Here is a 19,123-nt window from a genome sequence, read left to right on the forward strand (position 1 = left end):
AATAACAAATATGAAAGGGATATTCCAATATAAGGTACTATTATTAATAATACTAGCAGATAATTAAATCAACAGATTATCCAAACTCATTTGGACCAATGTTTTCCCTCCGAACCTTTACCCAAGACACTGACAAGCTCCAATTTTTCACTATTTGATTTTAATCAACTCTCTTTTCCCCATCTTCTGGTTGATGTCAACAACTGGGAAATGCAGAGTGCTGCACAGACCAAGCCAAGAGAGAAAATGATAAAGCCAGAGATTATCATTCCCAGAATGCCCAAGAGTTGAGGTTTGTGGGCATAAATGAGTAGGCACAAAACATATTAAATACTAATCAATTAAAACTCATATTGCAAATGTAGGCACATTGAAAATCATTAATTCCAATTTATATAGATCAACTGACAACTTATGATAAGAATTTCTAAATGTTGACCCATAAATCATTTTTATTTGTTCTATTTTTCAACCAGTCAATTTACCATCAAATTACTAAATCCATACATTGACATCAGTAGTCCTGAGTCTCTTACTCCTTCAGAATTTTAAAAGTGGAAAAATCTGAAGAACCGTAAGGCTTTCTACAGTGATGGCAATGTCATATAATTTATGCTGTCCAATATAATATCTACTAGCTACATGTGGCTATTAAACATTTGAAATGTGCCTAGTGCAAATAAGGAGGTAAATTTGTAATTTTACTTAATTTCTTTTTTTTAAAAAGGTTTTACTTATTTATTTATGAGAGACACAGACAGAGAGGCAGAGACATAGGCAGAGGGAGAAGCAGGCTCCATGCAGGGAGCCTGATGTGGGACTCAATCCCCGGTCTCCAGGATCACGCCCTGAGCCAAAGGCAAGCTCAACCACTGATCCACCCAGGCATCCCTGTAATTTTACTTAATTTCAATTAATTTTGATGTAAACAATCACTTTAAGATACAGCTCTGTGGTTGGTGCTCCAGAAGCCATTCAGCCTGCTTCAGGGAGAGACTCAAGACTTCAAGATGAGGGAATAACCATTCTTTAGATATGCATCAGAGAGATTCCTGTCAAGTCTGATATTCTACAGCACTAAAGAAGGAACCAAATGGTCAATTTAAAGGGAAGAAGAAAAATAACTAACTAACTAAATAAATAAATAAATAAATAAATAGCTATCTACATCTTTATCAATAATAGCAATTACCAGCCTCATGAATTATCTCAGTAACCTTGGGAACCCTGGATGGCGCAGCGGTTTAGCGCCTGCCTTTGGCCCAGGGCGTGATCCTGGAGACTGGGATCGAGTCCCACATCGGGCTCCCGGTGCATGGAGCTTGCTTCTCCCTCTGCCTATGTCTCTGCTTCTCTCTCTCTCTCTCTCTCTCTCTGTGTGTGTGACTATCATAAATAAATAAAAATTAAAAAAAATAAAATATCTCAGTAACCTTGTTTGCTGAATCTGCTAAAGTTTTGACATATTCATATGTTCCTCCTTCTCAACAGAATCTAGATTTGTTTTTTCAGGTAAAAATGTGGTTATATTGCGTTAGAACCAGCTTTTGCTTCAGGAGGGGCAGACCTAACTGGTCTAAGCCAATTATACTGGCCCAGAAGTGGATTAGGGCAGCCCACAACTTAGACACAAATCTGTGATATAATTCTAATCAACTCCGTTGATACGAAGATTAGTCGACTGGGATATGAAGGGTGGGTATGGGGTTGCTTTTGAAAATGGTTTCTCGCCCTTAAGAAAGACACTGGAAGAGGCTCATCATGTTCCTCTGAGGTTTGCCATCTATTAATGTGATGCCTGGAACTTCAGCTGCCACATTATGACTGTGATGGGAGCTGCTCTGAGGATTAACACATCCTGCTGAGGATGACAGAGCAGAGAGATGGAAAGAATCTGGGCTTGTGATGACAATATTGAGCATGTGAATGAACAAATCCTGCAGCAATCCTACTTTGGCTCTTCTATTTTTATATTACGTAAAATAACATATTTTTTTAATTCTTTGGTCACTTTGGGTTGGATTTTCTGTTACTTACACCAAAAGCATTCTGACACAACCTCCATTTGTTAAGTACCAGGTAGGTATCTAATAGACATTATCTCATTTAATCCTTGTAACAATCATCCAAAGAAAATTTCATTAATTCCATTTTGCAGCTGAGAAATCTGAGGCTCAAGAGAGATGAAGTTGCAAAGGTCACCTGACTAATGAAGTGGCATGGGGACTGAAACTCAGGGTTGCCTAATACCAAAACCCCCATAATTCCCTTCCAGCCCCTGTCTCTCAGAACTGCATGTCCCTCCAAGGTCATGCATTAGCAGATAAGTCTTAAAATGGCCTCACTCTATTAACTAAGTTGCATTACTTTTTCACATCATCTGTAGATCCTCACATGTAGAATAAAGTGATCTGCCTAAATGATCTCACCCAACTATGATTATAAATGGAAAACAATTAGAGCTGTGATTCATTTCAATTTTTATTTCAAAAGTATTCCCTTCATACTTTTCCTGACAGCTGAGAAAGCAGGCTTTGAAGCCAGAAACTCCACCTCCATCAGATATTATACAGGTTCATCTCTAACATGCTTGATGCTGTTAGCTGCCCAGGTGGGGCATGACTGTGGCTGTTACAGCAGCAAAATGCACCTTCTTGCCCAACTCCCTAGCCAACTAACAGAGCACCTCAACACCTTGGCCTGCCATAAAGGTTGGGAGTAATTTTGAAAAGCCTAGATGCCTCACCACTTTACCCAAGAGTAAGGATATGCATTCATGAATAATGAAGGCCGTGAGTGAGTCAGGCAGCATTATGCAGTTATTAGCCAACTCCAAGGTGTGCTACTTCACAGAATGATTATATGCTAATAGGTTCATTTGCTTGCTTTGTTTTGATTCCTTGGGATGGACCCTTTCTCTTACCCATGGAATAAAAATTTGCAAGGCTCTTCATTTAGTTGTCAGGGAGATAGCTTTTGAGACCCTGATTTACGTCCGCCATTGAGATTCAAATCTATTTAGGGACTTTGAAAGCATTTAAGTGAGAAAGCATAAGAATAGGATGCTCCAAATAATATTAAGTAGATACTCTTCCTTTCTGGAAGTGGAGCTTAATCCCATCCCCCTTGAGTATGGGATGGACTTAGTGACCTGTATCCAATGAATAACAGTATGGAAAGGAGAAAATAGTAACTTTACAGTGAAAAAAAATCTGGCAAGTACTACCTTAAACAAGTGGTTGGGTTTATCATAATGAATGATATCCTGTATCCCCAGATATTATGCGATGAAGAGAGAACTTCACCTCTATGGTTTTCCTGCCCATAACCTACAACCCCAACTTCCAACTTAATCATTAAAAAAACATCAAACAAACCCAAATTGAGGGACATTCTACACAATACCTGACCAATATTCTTCAAAACTGTCAAAGTCATCCAAATCAAAGAAAGACAAAAATTGCTACAGACCAGAAAAGACTTAAGAAGACATGAAAACCAAATGCAATGCAGTACCCTAGATGGGATTCTGAGCCAGAAAAAAAAAAAAAAAAAAAAAGACGTTGGGAGAAAAACTGGCAAAATCCAAATGAAGTTTGGAGTTCAGTTAAAAGAAATGTACCTATGCTAGTTTCTTAGTTTTGACAAAAGTACCACAGAAATGTAAGATTAGGGGAAACCAAGTCAAGCGGTATATGGAGACACTCAGTATCATATTTGTAACTCTTCTGTAAATTCAAAATTATTCCCAAATAAAAAGTTTATATAACACCTCTCCAATCCCCTCCCCTTGCCAAAAAAATAATAAAAGGAAATAGAATAGCTTCCTTCTTTACCCCTCACCCCAGAACATACACATGTCCATCCTTGACTCTGTACATTTAGGCCTTTTACAATTGGGTTTTCAGTGAGAATGAAAAATAAGTTAAGAGAAAGCAAATAGGAAAAACAAAATTTTAAGATTTTATTTATTTGAGAGAGAGAGAACATAAGCAGGGGGATGGACAAAGGGAGAATCGGGCTCCCTGCTGATCAGGGAGCTCCAACAGGACTCAGGGCTCCATCCCAGGATCTTAGGATTATAATCTGAGCCAAAGGCAGACACTTAACTGACTGAGCCACCCAGGTGCCCTAAGAAAATAGGAAAATTTTAGATCATAAGCAGGAGAAATATAGAAAGATCTAGAAGGAAAAAAAAATGTCAACTGTACTTCAATTTTTTTTTAACAAAAGGAGGAGGTGGAAGAGGGATAGAAATAGAGGGAAAGGTCAAAAAGGGTAAGGCACTCCAGGTTTTGTCCCTAAGGACAAAACTCAGGAGCAAGGAAGCAAAATTAAAAGAGCAAAAAGCAGTATATACAGTGCTGCCCACACACAGGTCCTCGGGATGTCAATCTCACTGATGTCTGATATGTTCAGGGTACTGTATTCAGAACTGCCACAGGGTGTGGAAATGATGAGACAAAGTTCTCCAGTAAAGAGGCAGCAGTGACTGGCCAGAGGCTCACCAATCGCATCTTCTCTTCCAGGGTCCACAGAAAAAAACTGCATTTCCCAGACATCCTTGCTTTTAGACTGGTGCCATATGACACACTTCTGGTCAGTGGCACGTAGGTAGAAATAACACACACCACTTCCCACTCTAGCCTCTAAAATATTTCATATTATCCACCATCGTGTCTCTTTCTCTCTTGCTCTCTACAAACAGGCAGTTGGAAGCTAAGGCCTCTGAAATGGCAAAGCTACTTCTGAAGATGCCCAGATTCCTGAGTCTCTGATTGGAAGTAGCCAGACAAAAGATGCTCAAACTGCAAAGGATGGTGGCCAAATGAGAAATAGAGTTTCATTGGGTCAAGCTGCTGAAATTTGAGGTTTGTAGGTTACATAGCAGCCAGACTATCCTAATACAGAATATATATAAATGACTCTACTGACCAAAACATTTTAGAGCAGCTCGGAATGTGGAAAGGGGAAAAGCTGCTATTACTCTGTTGCTCCAAAGGATGGGGGTGGTTGTAGAGCTGGGAACTGAATATTCCAGGTGAAGAGATGTCCCTAAGAGAGCTATCAAAACAGAAAACAGCAAGGCATGGTCAAGAGCAGACTGGCATACGCATCACTTTATCTGGAATACTACAGGGAAGGAAGGAATTGCTGGGAAATGAGTCTGTGAAAGAAAAGTCCAGGCCATACTATAGCAAATCCTAAGTGACATTTTAAACAGCTATCTTAGGTACTTAAGGCTTTTTTTTAAAGAGTTTATTTATTTATTTGATAGAGAGTGAGAGAGAGCATAAGCAGTGAGGAGCAGCAGAGGGAGAGGGAGAAGCTGCTGAGCAGGGAGCCCGATGCAGGGCTCAGTCCTGGGACCCTGGGATCATGACCTGAGCTGAGGGCAGACTCTTAACCAACTGAGCCACCCAGGCACGCCAGTGGATCTACAGGGTCATTCTAACCTGACATACGGAATGAACTATGTGTGAGAAGACTATAGGAGTAGTCCAGTGGGGACATCCTGAACTAGGGGACAGTCAGAAGGGAAGAGTCTTTAAAGACCTTCCAGAAGCTACCATCCCATCAGCTGGTAGGACTTTGCAGCTGTGCAGGACATAGTATCACTGGCCATGACTTTATGTAACTTAGAAAGAATCATCACTTCATTCTCTTCTTGCCACCCCCATGTGCTATGCTAAAACCCTCCCATCCACAGGCTACCATATATTTTGCAGCTGTCAAGTACAAACAGTTCCCAGAAAAAGAGATTAAATAGGTTTAACTTGTTATTCAACAACTTGTTCCCATCTTCCTTTACCCACAGCTCAAGCCCAAGGCTCACATTGCAAACGGTAAAATGCGCTTTTTTTCTTTTCTCTCTTTATTTCTTCCTTTTCAGTTTTTCTCTTTTTATACTAAATTCAGATCAACAAATATTTGTTGAAATATTCACAAAAGCTGTGAAAAAAACTGTTAGGAATATAAATTTAAATAATAAAGTATTTGAAAGTAAGTATCCCACAGTAAGGAGTCAGAAATTCCAACACACATGTAGCTAACCAAAGATGAAGTGCAATGACATGTGTGACCTTGAACTATAGGAACACAAGGAGAAGACTCATCCTGCCCAGGTAGGATGGAAAGGAAGTGAGGATATCTGACCTGGCCCTGGACAGATACATAGAATATTACTGGGTTGAGGGGTACCTGGCCAGATAATTAAGAGTTCAACTCTGGATTTCAGCTCAGGTCATGATCTCAGAGTTGTGAGATCAAGCCCCGCATCAGGCTCCATGCTCAGCATGTCGTCTGCCTGAGATTCTCTCTCTTCCTCTCCCTCTGCCCCTACCCCCCACTCATGTTCCCTCTATAAATAAATAAATACATAAATAAATAAAATCTTCAAAAAAGAGAGAGAGAGGAAGAGACAGACACAGTACTAGCCCATAAAACCAAGCTTTATCTAGCTTCAAATGTACCCTGGGGCTCAAACGATGCTACTAAGAATTTGTGTCCACCTATCTCTCGGTGCTCCTCTCTTCCGCGTCAGCTTCATACTGAGGTAGGCTTTACCCTATGGGGGCTACATCACCCCTGGGAAGACCAGACACCTCCTACCAGCTCAGCACCAGTTTCACAATAGTTCCTGCAAAACCACAGGTTGGTTCTGATTGACACAGCTAGAGGCATCCTCCCATCTCTAATCCTGTATTTTCACCAGCCAGGCCTGGGATATAAGACCCAATCCAGAAGGTTGAAGGTGAAGCAGCCCCAGCCAAGCTGTGTGGGCTCAAAGTAGACAGAGTTTCCCCAAACGGAGCCAGGATGCTGCTCCCACCAGAAGAAAGAACATACGCTGGGTAGGAAACAAATGTCGTACAACTGATGTGGCTAGAGCATAGCATAGAGGGTGGGAAGACAGGAATGATGAGGTGTTGGGAGGGAAAAATCAAAACAAAATCAGGACCATATCGTGGATCCTATTTTGGATATGCAAAGGAATGTGGATTTTATTCTTCAGGCTACTTTTTCTCCCACAACATAAATGATGAATGACACCATCTGCAGGCATATCCGGGGGTTATTTGTGATTTTTTTCCATGCATTAGCTCTAATTCCACCCTTATTCTCTCACGCTAGACAGCAATGATACAGTGAACCTTGCTCTAATTGGTTTTTAAAGAGTAAAACGAAAAGAGAATAAATTATTCACAGACTTCTGCTCTCTAATTATTAGTACTAACAAATTACTTTGATTCAACAATGTCTCCCAGTGCCTCAGTTGAGCACAGATGTTGAAGGCAATGAGGAGCCACTGAAGGTTTTTAAATGTAGGATGGATTAGATGAGGAGATTCTAAAGGCAGACAGGCCGGTTGGGAGGCTATTATGATAGAAAGGTGAGAGGTGCCAAGGACTTGAGCCAAACTAATAGCTGGAGAGAATGGCAAAGGAGAAACTAATTACAGGGGTACTGCGCAGGATGTCACTACTCACTGAATGGAGAACACCAAAGCAATGCTTCAGATTTGCCTGACAGCTCCCAAACCATGCATTTTCACCCCCTCCCCACCCTAACTCTTTCACTTGCCCGCCAGCTAGTACATACACACTTAACACAGAACATGACTGGGGCAGATGTGGGGACTCCTGTCTAAGCAAAGTTCTTACAGGTTTGAAGGAGTGGGGTTTTTTTTCATAACTGCTTCTTGATTGTAATTTAAAATATAATAGGGATGCCTGGATGGCTCAGTGGTTGAGCATCTCCTTTTGGCTCAGATCATGATCCCAGGGTCCTGGGACTGAGTGCCACATCAGGCTCCCCACAGGGAGCCTGCTTCTCCCTCCCCCTGCCTATGTTTCTGCCTCTCTCTCTTTCTCTCTGTGTCTCTCATGAATAAATAAGAAAAAATCTTTAAATATATATAATAAATAATAACATAATAAATGTTGGTGATTTTAGGTGGTTATGAATGATTGTGTGGGCATTAATTATAGCCATAATCACAATTGTTAATTATTATAAAAATATTTATTAACTGTTCAAAATAGTGCCTTAAGGTTTAATAGCACTATATCACTCTACGCATTCATTTATCTCCATTTACTTTGTTTTCACAATAATTCTGAAACAGATTAGTGGCAGAGGAAAGGTTGAAACTGCAGGTTTCTTGGCACCTAGGACCATGATTTTTCTACTTCATTTTGGTACTCACTATTTTCAGTAAAAATTAATAAATATAAACTGTATCCCCAATCTGAGAACTGGATTATCATTTGGCTTTTAGGTTTTTAGTTATTCAGATTTTCCCGAGGAGAAGATTTAAATAGGGAGAAATGAAAATGTGTAGGTAGTTTAGGGGAAGTAGAAAAAGCTCCCAAAACAGTTCAGTTGGTTATATCAGGAGGTTCTCATGGGGTTGCCATTGGCATCTGGGGCAAAACAATGCTTCCTTGTATTGGACTGTCTTTTGCATTTTAGGATCTTAAAATCTTCCCCTACCCCCACCTCTAGGGTTTGCAGCAACGGAAATTCCCACTTGTGTTTTCTATCGCCCTCTGGGGGATTAGGATGATACTGCAGGATATCTGGGCCTAGCCTGGGCATGGAAAGTCTTTGAACCTACCAGACTTCAAATAAGGCAGAGCTAAAGCTAACGGCAGTTAAAAGGAAGAAAAAAAAAAAAAAGATAAGCCATTATACTTCCTAATACCAGGCTCCAAACTCTCTGACCACTATTCCTTTGCGAAAGCTACTTCCTTTCACTGGAACTTGCTATACCCTCACAAAAACTAACCGTAAAGCTATATATCTTGTCTTCAATTCTCAGTCAAATTACAAATTCTGTTCCAAGAAGCCCTGCTGACCCCCCTGCCAGTGGAATGATTCATCATGTCCCAACCCCAGAATTCCCATAGCAATGGCCCCTCTGTGCCGTCTGCACTAGATTTCATACTGTGATCATGTATCTCTTTACCCACTTCAGCGCTGCCAGTAGAAATATGCCACAAGCTACTTATCTAATTTTCCAATAGCCACATTTAAGGTAAAAGTAGGTAAATTAATAATATGTCTTAACCTAAAGTATTCAAAATATTATAACATATAAGCAATATTGAAATTATTAATATTTTATCTTTTGTATATATATTAAGTCTAGAAATCAGGCATAATTTACTCTTGTAGCATATCTCAATATGGAAGCTAACGACTCATTGGAAATACTTGTTAGCATTTAGATTTTATTAAATGTACAGTTGAAAATGTAGATTCACATACTCAAGCTGTTCTAGATATAACTCAATAGAATAGTTTTCCATAACTGAAGTGATCTCAGTTTTAAAGCTTATATTTAAATGATTAAAAGTAAATAAAATTTAAAAAGCTGTTGCTTGGTGGCACTAGCCACATGTAGTAAATGGCTATCATACAGGACAACCCAGCTGTCTCCACTACTAGATTTAAAACTTCTCAAGGGCTTACAGGACCTTATTCACCACTGTATGCTCAGTACCCAGGTCATTGCCTTGTGCGTAGTAGTTACTCAAAAAGTGTTTTGAATGAATGAATGAATGAATGAATGAATGAATGAATGAATTGCTCATCTTAGTCTCACCATAAGTATCCAACAGAACAGTCTATATATGTGATAATAATTGTACCTTTCATTTACATAATGCTAAACAGTTTACTAAGCTCATCATCTATTCATCTTCACAATACCCACTGAGAAAGATATCATTTCTACTTTTCAGGTGGGAAACAAAAATACAAGTTTCAGAAAGCTCAGTTGCTGCGTGTAAGGTCGCTAGTAAAGGGCAGGGCCAGATTTCAAACCTAGATTTTCTGAATCCCAGTTAAAGTTCCTTCAACTGACTCACAGCTGCTCTTCAGTGATCAACAAATGTATGTGGAATTGAATTAAATACTTCAGAGCACACAAAATATGCTGAGTACAGCTGAGAAAGGATTTCCTGCAGTGTCCTCTATCAATATACAACATGAATATCAACATTACATAAATTCTATGCATCAATTAAATAAAGGGTCAAGGCAAAACATTCTAAGGCCAAAGAGATTACAGTTAATACCTGTTTGATAATATAATGCTGAGTGAAGGAAGGTTGGAACAGTATCCAAAGAAGAACAATACTATTAACCAGAGCACCTCTGATCACAAACACAGTGCTCATCTGGGGAACTCCACAAATTCTGCCTAGGATACAAGGATCTAACCAAGTAAATTACCCTAGAGCTATTAAAATCTATTTATGAAAAGACGTCTGTCACTGACTTGCTTATATTATATTTGCAAAAACAGTGGGAAAACTTCAGTATCCAAGGATCAACAAATGGTTGGCTAAACTATGGTATATCCACTAAATGAGAAAGTTCTTTGATGTTTATGAAAGTTTAGATGTGGGGAAATGTTGGGTGGGTTTATACCTTTAAATTTTAGAATATGAAACTGTGTGATTAAAGAGAAGTTAAACACATCTGTAGAGGAAATGAATCAAATTTTAACAAATATGAAAAGAAGAACTATGGGTGATATTTTCCCCTTTCCCTTTTCTACGAATATGCATCACTTTTAAATATATATATATTATAAATATATATATTATAAATATAAATATAAATATATATATATATATTTAAAACTTCCTTTAAACAAATAAACAGGCAAATACAGCTCATGTCTCCCCTACCCACTCCCCAGCATGGATAATGGAAGCCCAAGTAAAGGAAAAGCTTCTCTTACTTTCTGTCTAGAAAATGAGCTTCCACTCATAATCAAGGAGATAATCCTTTTCTCTGAGTTGTTGATCTAAGCTACTGGGTGGGTCAAGAACTATCATCACCCCTTGGAAGGATGTGGCAACTGCTCAGCAACAGTCTAGCTCAATGCCCAAGGCCACACAGCTTTGTAGAACCGAGTCCAGGCAACAGATACAACTCAACTGCCACAGCAAAGCTGCTCATATTCCCAAAGTGCCCTGGCTGACTTCCAGTAGACACACTTCACACTGGGCCACATCAATGTGGGGTCACCTTACACGCTTGTATAATCGCCACCCAGCTCTGGGAGATGTTGTTCACACTATTCTAAGAGTCAGCCACATTAAGTCCTCAGTGATAAAGAGCCTGAAATAGGAAATGTCCTTGGAGCAAGCCAGGGGCTGGCAAAGACAACTCCCAAACTCTCCAAAACTCCCAGGCTCCCCTCCTGCCTTGCCTGTGAAATTGACCACCTTTGTTCTAAAGTCAGTGGGATTTCCCAAGGATAAATAAAGGCTAAAATACAGAAAGATCCCTACCATAATAACAAAAATCTCACACCTTACTGATGGTCATCCAAAAGGGCAGGCAGAACCATTCAAACTCACTTGGTTGCACAGGTGTATACAAATGTCAAATTCATCTATTTGGTTACTTAAATATGTACAGTTTTTTTTCTATCCCAATTATAGCTTAATAAAGCTGTTTGTAAAAGTATAGTGATTTACCTTTATATTTCCCCCACTAAACTCTAAGTTCCCTGAAGGCAAGAACTTTCATGAGGTCTTTCCTAGGTACATGTCATCTTTTCTCCTTTGCCCCCAACTCCTTACCCTAAGAACAATATATGAGTCCATTGTTTGTGCTCCAGCTTCCCGCTAGGGAGTCAAGTCAAGTGGGAAGTGCAAAGGCTCTGGGGTCTCGGCCCTGCTCTTTCTCAGATGCGTGCCCACAGGCAAATCATTTACTTTTTCTGAACGTTACTTTGCTAATACATACAGGAGGCATAATATTGATATCTACTAGGAGCGGAACAAAGAGTGACTATATTACTCCCATGAAGAGTATGTTAGCAAAAGATACAGAAACTGTCAGCGTAGGCACCATACGGCTTTAATGAAAGGGCAGGCTACCTTGAGAATAATAATAATACTCAATTCCAAGCTGTGAAAAATGAGCACTGTCACACTCAATCTAAGGGGTTCAGTGTTGACGGGAATGGCTGGAAGAAGCCCCATCAGAAGAGGCTACTCAGGGCTCTTTGGCGATGTGGTTTTGTGAACCAATTTGCCCTTTGAGTCGGTGTTTCCACTTCTAGATATCTACCCTTAGGATTCAGCTTAATATATGGCAATATCTAGATGCACAAAGATTTTTATCATAGCTTTCTTTCCAAGAATGAAAAACTGGTAACAACCCAACTGCCCAACACACACTCACATATACATATTATGTGGCAACATAGAAAAATGCTTAAGATAAAATGTTCAGTGAAAAAAAAAACAGGATACAAAATTATATCCACATCATAATTACAACTATAAGTATAAGGCATAGATAGAAAGACTTCAGGAAGGATGCCAAAATGATAGCATGGATTAGAGTCAGGATTTTTTTTTCTTTTACCATTTATCAAATGTTCTACAAGGTAAGTATATTATTTTTATGACAAAATTTCCTTTTGGAAAGATGAAGAAAGGAGGGCCTGGTGACTAAGAAAGTGAAGCAATGTCTCAAAGTCAGTTTATCCTGAAGGTGGTGAAAACATGTCAGCCACCGAAATAGTAAGTAAAAATAGTCCGTGCCTAGCAGGCTTCTGAAAACTTCCACATATCACATTCCCAAAAGAAAACATGCAACTCGCCTGCATTCTGTTGAATTGGCTTTTGGAGAAAGACAACACAAGGAACATTTGGTGACACTTCAGTTATCGAAAATGGCATGGACATATGGCATCTCGGAGGGTGGGAGAGCTCATTCTGTGATCATTCCAAAACGCTAGACGCCTGTTCCAGATACACACTGTAGGAAGAGAGCAAAGTCTGTATCTGGTGACTATGGTCAGGAAAGGCCTTAATGGCCATTGGAAGAATGGTGCCCTGTGGAATGTTTTAATACACCAAGGCAACATGGATGGGGGAGAATGTAGGGGAGGAAGGGAAGACCAAAGCAGGCAGAGCAGTGGTTCTCAGGCTTGCTGAACTCAGCTTAACCAGAGAAGCTTTTAAAACCTACAGCTGCCTGGGCCCCACCCCGGGGAGGCTGGTTTAATCACTTGTGACTATCTTGTGCAGCCTGGATTAAGAACCACTGAAATAGAAGGTAGATAATAAATCTGAAGAGAATAGAGACCACTGGGTATGGTAAAAGGCAAGGTTTTCAACTGGGAGAAGATGAAATTACAGCATGGAGGGAATCCACTTGTGGTTGCTGGTGATGCACTGATTTTGTTCAATAAGTTAGAAAAGGGATAGAATTTTAGAATTCATTTGCTCTACTTTCTCTTGGGTAGACACCCCACCTCTCCTCCTCCCCTTCCTCTTCTTCCCTCCTCTCCCTCTTTTTCCCTCCCTTTCCTCCTTCCCTCTCCTCCCCTCCTTCCTACTCCCTCCCGACCTTTTCTCTCCCATATACACCCAAAGACAACATACACACACACCTCAATCAGTTCAGCTTAAACCAAATAACAGAATTCCTGGTGATATTTTGTAATCTTTAAAAATATAACTAATAGATATTAAGGACTATATTAAGTTTATTTAACCTGTTTTAAAACAAAATTATTACAGATCCACAATAAATTGCAAAAATAGTACAGAGAATTCCTATGTACCCATCATCCAGCTTCTACCAATGACATCATCATACATAACTACAGTACTTTATCAAAACCAGGAAGTTGACATTGACACAATACAATTCCCCGGATTCTAACCATATTCAGATGTCAGTTTTTGTACTAGGTGTTTTTACATATACTTTCTCATTCCACCCTTCCATTATTACTATTTCCATTTTGTAGAAAAGAAAACTAAGGGCAAGAGAAGCAGAGTAACTTTCCTGAGGGGGTAAGTGACACAATTGGGACAGAAATTCAGTTTTGTCTGATTCCAAATCCCAGGTCTACACCACCTTCCTCCACCAGGTCCCCATACTGCACAGAGCACACCACCATAGTTCACGGTCCCTAGAGAGAGAAAGGGCTTTGGTGAGACTGCAGGGAGATGTTGGTGATAGCCTGTAGTAGAGGCCTATGATAGCAAGTGTATAGGCTCATGACCAGGAGAGCAGGAAGTTTTAGGAAGGGTTTTCTAGGTCTCCATTATGAGCAGCTAAAGCTGGATTCACAGGCTGAATAAAGTACTATAGGAGGAAGGGGCAGGCAGAGAATGAAGCCCAAGGCAGCAGGCCAGTTGGTAGTGTGGTGAAAATCCATACTAGGTACTGGGAAATGGCAGGAAATGATGTAAGCAGGCTAATGTTGGCACCTAGCATTGGATCAGAGTAACAGGGAGGCAGGCATGCATGGGGAACCGAACTGGAAAGTAGGTTCACACTAGCCACAAAACCAGAAGACACAGACCCATTCCTCAATGCTAGACTGAGAAAGCAGTGTGGCCTAGTGACTAAAATGTGGGTTCTGGGAGTACCTGGGTAGCTCAGTTGGTTAAACATCTGCCTTTGGCTCAGATCACAAACCCAGGGTCCTGGGATCAAGTCCCACACTGCGTCATCAGGCTCTCTCTCCCTCTGCTCCTCCCCCTTCCCACCCCACTTGTGGGGTGCTCTCTCTCTCTCTCTCTCTCTCTGTCTCACTCTCCCTCTCAAATAAATAAATAATAAAATAATACAAAATGTAGATGCTGAAGCCAAACTGTCTGGCTTTGAATCCCAGACTTACCAACTGGTAGTATGAGCTTGGATTAGTTAACTGTTTCATGCCTTAGTTTCTCCAACTGTGAGCTAGGTTAGCTATTATTAAGCACACTTCTAGAAATGAAAGAGAGGCATAGGGTACCTCAAAGTTCCTAGATGTCAGAACAGCAACTCAGTGCTAAGGGAGATGTGAACATAGCTGTTAAGGTCAAATAAGGTCCATTGCTTCACACAACACAGGGCCTAGAGCAGCGTATACACCTTCCAAGAGCATTAAACAGGAGGCTGAATCATATTATGTACTAATTAGCAAGTACCTGCTGATGCCAGAAACTGTGCTCATTGCTTAACATGCATAATCTTCCTTGACTCCCTACAGGTATCCCATGAGGAAAAGAATATCTAATCCCGTTAAACAGATGAAGAAACTGAGCCTCAGTTTAAGCTGCATGTTCAAGGTCACACAGCAGGCAAGGAGTAAAGCTGGATTAAAAGCAGACCTCAAGTGTTCCCACTATATCTTCCCGATAAGATACAGGCATCTCTTTGGACTGGTGTTTGGTAGAGGCATCAGATACCGGCCAGCAGGAGCAGGAAGCAGAGAGTGGTGCATTATGGTAAAAAGAGATGACAAGGAAAGAACTGGAGATCCTACTTAAAATCTAGATAATACGTTTGAACTCCTTTCTCTGGCTAAGTAACACCTTTCCCAGCCCACTCCACATGACTCTCTCCACTCTGTAATTTTCCATAGTTCTTGTGGCATCAATAGGTCCATGTAAGGACACTGCCTTCCACCAAGATCAGAAGACTCCAAAGAGCCCCTATCTGCAGGGTAGAGGTTTACGCTCTGGATTTGCCTATATACATCTTCATATTCCAGGTAGAACTTATTTCTGCCCACTAGAGGTAATGCATTTGAGACTGCAAAACAACTCATACTACCCCTCTGTTTGGCCTTTGTGGACTTTCTCTCATAATTAAAGCCCTAGATTCCAGGTGGGATAAAGACACATGGCTTAAGATGAAAGAAGAATTCAGAACCTGTACTGATACTAAAATGTAGAAAGAGAAGGGAAGGGAAAGGTCTTGTCAACAGTCAAATGTCATTTAATCGATGGGAAGGGATGACAGAGTTAGAAGTCACCATTAATTCAGGCAAAAATCATCAAGTGGTGCTAAAACCACTGCATAAATGTTTGTTAGCAAAGAGGCTACCTGCACGGGTAACTTATTACTTACTACCCCACAGGCAACGTATTACTTACACAGGGGAAAAAGGTACCTTTATAGTGGAAAATGCTCAAGATTACATCACCAGTAACAGGCACAATTAGCAATCTTCCAGTGGAATGCTGCATTGAGGACACAACACCACTTACATAGTATTATCAACATGAACAGCCTGAATCAGACCACAAGGCAACGATCCGACAATTTCTAACTGAGGAACATTCCACAAAACAAAGCATGTGACCTATTTGGTTCAAAATGTTAACGTCATGAAAGACGAAGAAAGGCTGAGAAACTGCTTCAAATTAAAGGAGACGAAGGAGATGTGACAACTCAATGTAATGTGTGCTTCAGGAATGGGTCCTGCGCCAGAAGGAAAGATTGCCATAAAAGACATTATGGGAACATTTGGTGAAACTAGAGAATGGGCTGAGTATTCAGCCTTATGTAGTACTGAATATTCAGTATTATGTAGTAATGGTATTATGTTAATGCTAAGCTTCCTGTGTTTTAGTATTCTTCTGTGGCCATGTAAGAAAATGGTCTCAATCCAAAGAAACTGAAGTTGAAGCTGAAAGATCATGATGTCTACAACTTTTGCCAAGAAATTCAGAAAAAAAGATAGATTATGATATAAGATGGGATGAGATGGGATAGATAATCAATAGCAAGTAAGCGAATGCAACTCTAAGCAGAGGCTAGACAGTTGTTCATTTTACTAGTCTTGCAACTTTTCTGGAGGTTTAAAAACTGCCATAATAGTTTTTTTAAAAAAACAAATCCAACGACTTTTCTTAAATAGAAGGGACCTGTCGGTTAGCTTAGAGCTAGACATGACAGCCTTGTTCAGTGCTACCCTTAGAAACTTAACCACCATGAAAACTAAACCCTGACATTGCCAGTCACACTCAAGGATGGAATAATCAGCCAAACATTAGAGAAAACATAATTTAATAAATATAATTCAAACCCCCTTCATATACTCTTCTAATTCTACATTTGGACCATTTTCAAAGAATGAAAATGATGAACAGATCAAAGTTCGGGACCCATTACCCAAGACTGTTATTTGATTCACATCTTCCTGATTTTGACTTTGCAGACAGTGTTCAAATCATGCTCTTGGGCAATCTGCACTATGCCTGCCTCCAAGTATTTGAGCCCCATCACCAGAGCCAGAATGAACACCTCTCCTGAATGAGGGCAAGCATGTCTGCAGCTCTTGTTCAAATAACAATCCTTCCCCAACACCCAGGGTCTGGAGGTAATTTATTGTAGCAAATTCACTTCTGGCTGCACTTAATAGTAATCAATAAATGGAGAGCAGAGCAGCTAGGTGATAGTTATGGGGCTGCCTAGTCAATAGCCATTAGCTACCACTGTACTTAGAAGTAATAAAAAAAAATGGCCTCAGTTCCAATCCACGTGGAAAACATATTTTCACAGGTTTCTTCTCCAAATTGCCTATGTACTTCCTCCAGGCACTATCGGTGTTCAGACCCCATGCTAATCTCTAGCTCCACAACTCCACCCCTGCTGAAGGCCAGAAACTTTTGTTTTGATCTCTGTGTGTAGGGGACTGAGACATGGAAATATAATTCCTAGTTCTGTAACTTAATGGAAAATGCAACCTTCTTTCTGTTTCCCCAAAGATTTTACAAGAGCTCCAAAGATCTCCGCGAATGGAATACAACTGAAACTTACTCCCATGGTAAACCTACCATATTTGGTTTCAACTTTACCTTTCCAATACCACTTCCCTTTCACATGCCTTAGACACAAATCCAGCAGTTCCTTCAGCATGTCTCCCTGCCTCTGACCTTGGCACAAACTGTCCCTTTCACTTCGCTTTTATGTCCACCATGATCCAAGGTCACCTGTTGCATTGTTACTCCAAGTGCCATTCATATATTCCTCAATTGATGTGAGGTCCAGGGCTGTGGAACATGCACTGGTCCAATTCACCCCATATGGCTCCAATGAATAGTACAAGATGTGACTGCAGAGTGAGCACTTGAATGGGAAGACAGCATCCAGTATGAGAAATATTCTAATAAGAAGGAAACTGTTCCATCCCTGCTAGCAGAACCCTTGCCCTAATGCTGCAAGTGGGAACAAAAATTTCTAAAGAGTAAAATACAGAGTCACATTATTATGAGGTAAGCAAGAGGCCCCACTGCAGAGGAGAGGGACCAATCACCAATCAAGGGACATCCTATTTGCATTATCACTGGGCATGGTTTTAGAGAGTTTTGCTTTATTTTTATTCAGGTTCTTTAATTGTACTGAAAAAAAAAAAAAGCAGTAAAGTCAGTCATCACACAGAAAGTTTATAAGGGAAAACATATGGTGCTTTTGAGATATTTCTCAGTGTAGGGTCCCATATCAGTAAGCCAATCTGTCTCTTGACCTCATCTACCATTAAATTAAGCCTTAGCCCATGGCCAGATACTGAGAAGGAGGAGGATATAAAGTAGGAGAAGTAGAAAGTCAGGGTCCAGCTTTTCTTGCTTGGGGAATTGTGGGGAAAAGGGAAACCAGTGTAGAAAAGAGGCAGAGGTGAGGCCTATATGTCCTCTTCTCTCTCTGGAAGGACATCCTCCCATAAACCAGAGGGTCCATATCCAAGTACACTTAGTGGCCAGTAACGTTAGGAGGGGCCAGGTTTTAGCTTTCCCAAGTTGTCTCTTGGGTTCTGTGAGGTTTGGCCAGGCCATGATGTTCCCCTGAGCTCCTCAGGCCAAACCTCAGAAATAAGCTGGGACTGTGATTGGAGAGTTGACCAGTGAGGCTGACATGGGGACAAAGTAGCCAAGGGCAGAAGGCTGGACCAACTGATCAGAGCCATATTAGAATCACAACCAGACCTCAGTGGATCTCAAAGCACTTCCAGAGGAGGGCTAGGGGTGGAGAGCCTTCTTGCATTTAAGACAGAACCTCAAGGATTCCTTGCACACTTCAGGTCTCTGTGGCCAAGGGCAGAAGTTCTCCAGCATCAGAAGTACCCCAGCATCAGAGCCCATGGCAAAGGCACAAAATCAAGTATAAAATATAAAATCAAATAGAGACTGACCCAGGATTTCTAGGCCAGTAGCCTTGGATCTGTACCCATAGCACTGAGCTGGCAGTGGTAAACCAGCAGAGGATCACAGAGAGACAGGGGACCATGTTAGCCCAGGTCTTCTGAGACGCTCCAAGACAAGACAAGACCTGCAAGAAATATATCAGGGGGAACATCTAT

General features: G+C 40.7%; 1 protein-coding gene across 4 annotated transcripts in view; it reads right to left on the minus strand.

Moving 5' to 3' along the window:
* PDE1C (phosphodiesterase 1C) overlaps positions 1–19,123 on the minus strand; it is a 490,416-nt gene that overhangs the window by 348,270 nt on the left and 123,023 nt on the right. The window lies entirely within an intron of this gene.

Source organism: Canis lupus, chromosome 14, assembly GCF_003254725.2.
Source record: "Canis lupus dingo isolate Sandy chromosome 14, ASM325472v2, whole genome shotgun sequence".
NCBI classification, from domain to species: Eukaryota; Metazoa; Chordata; class Mammalia; order Carnivora; family Canidae; genus Canis; species Canis lupus.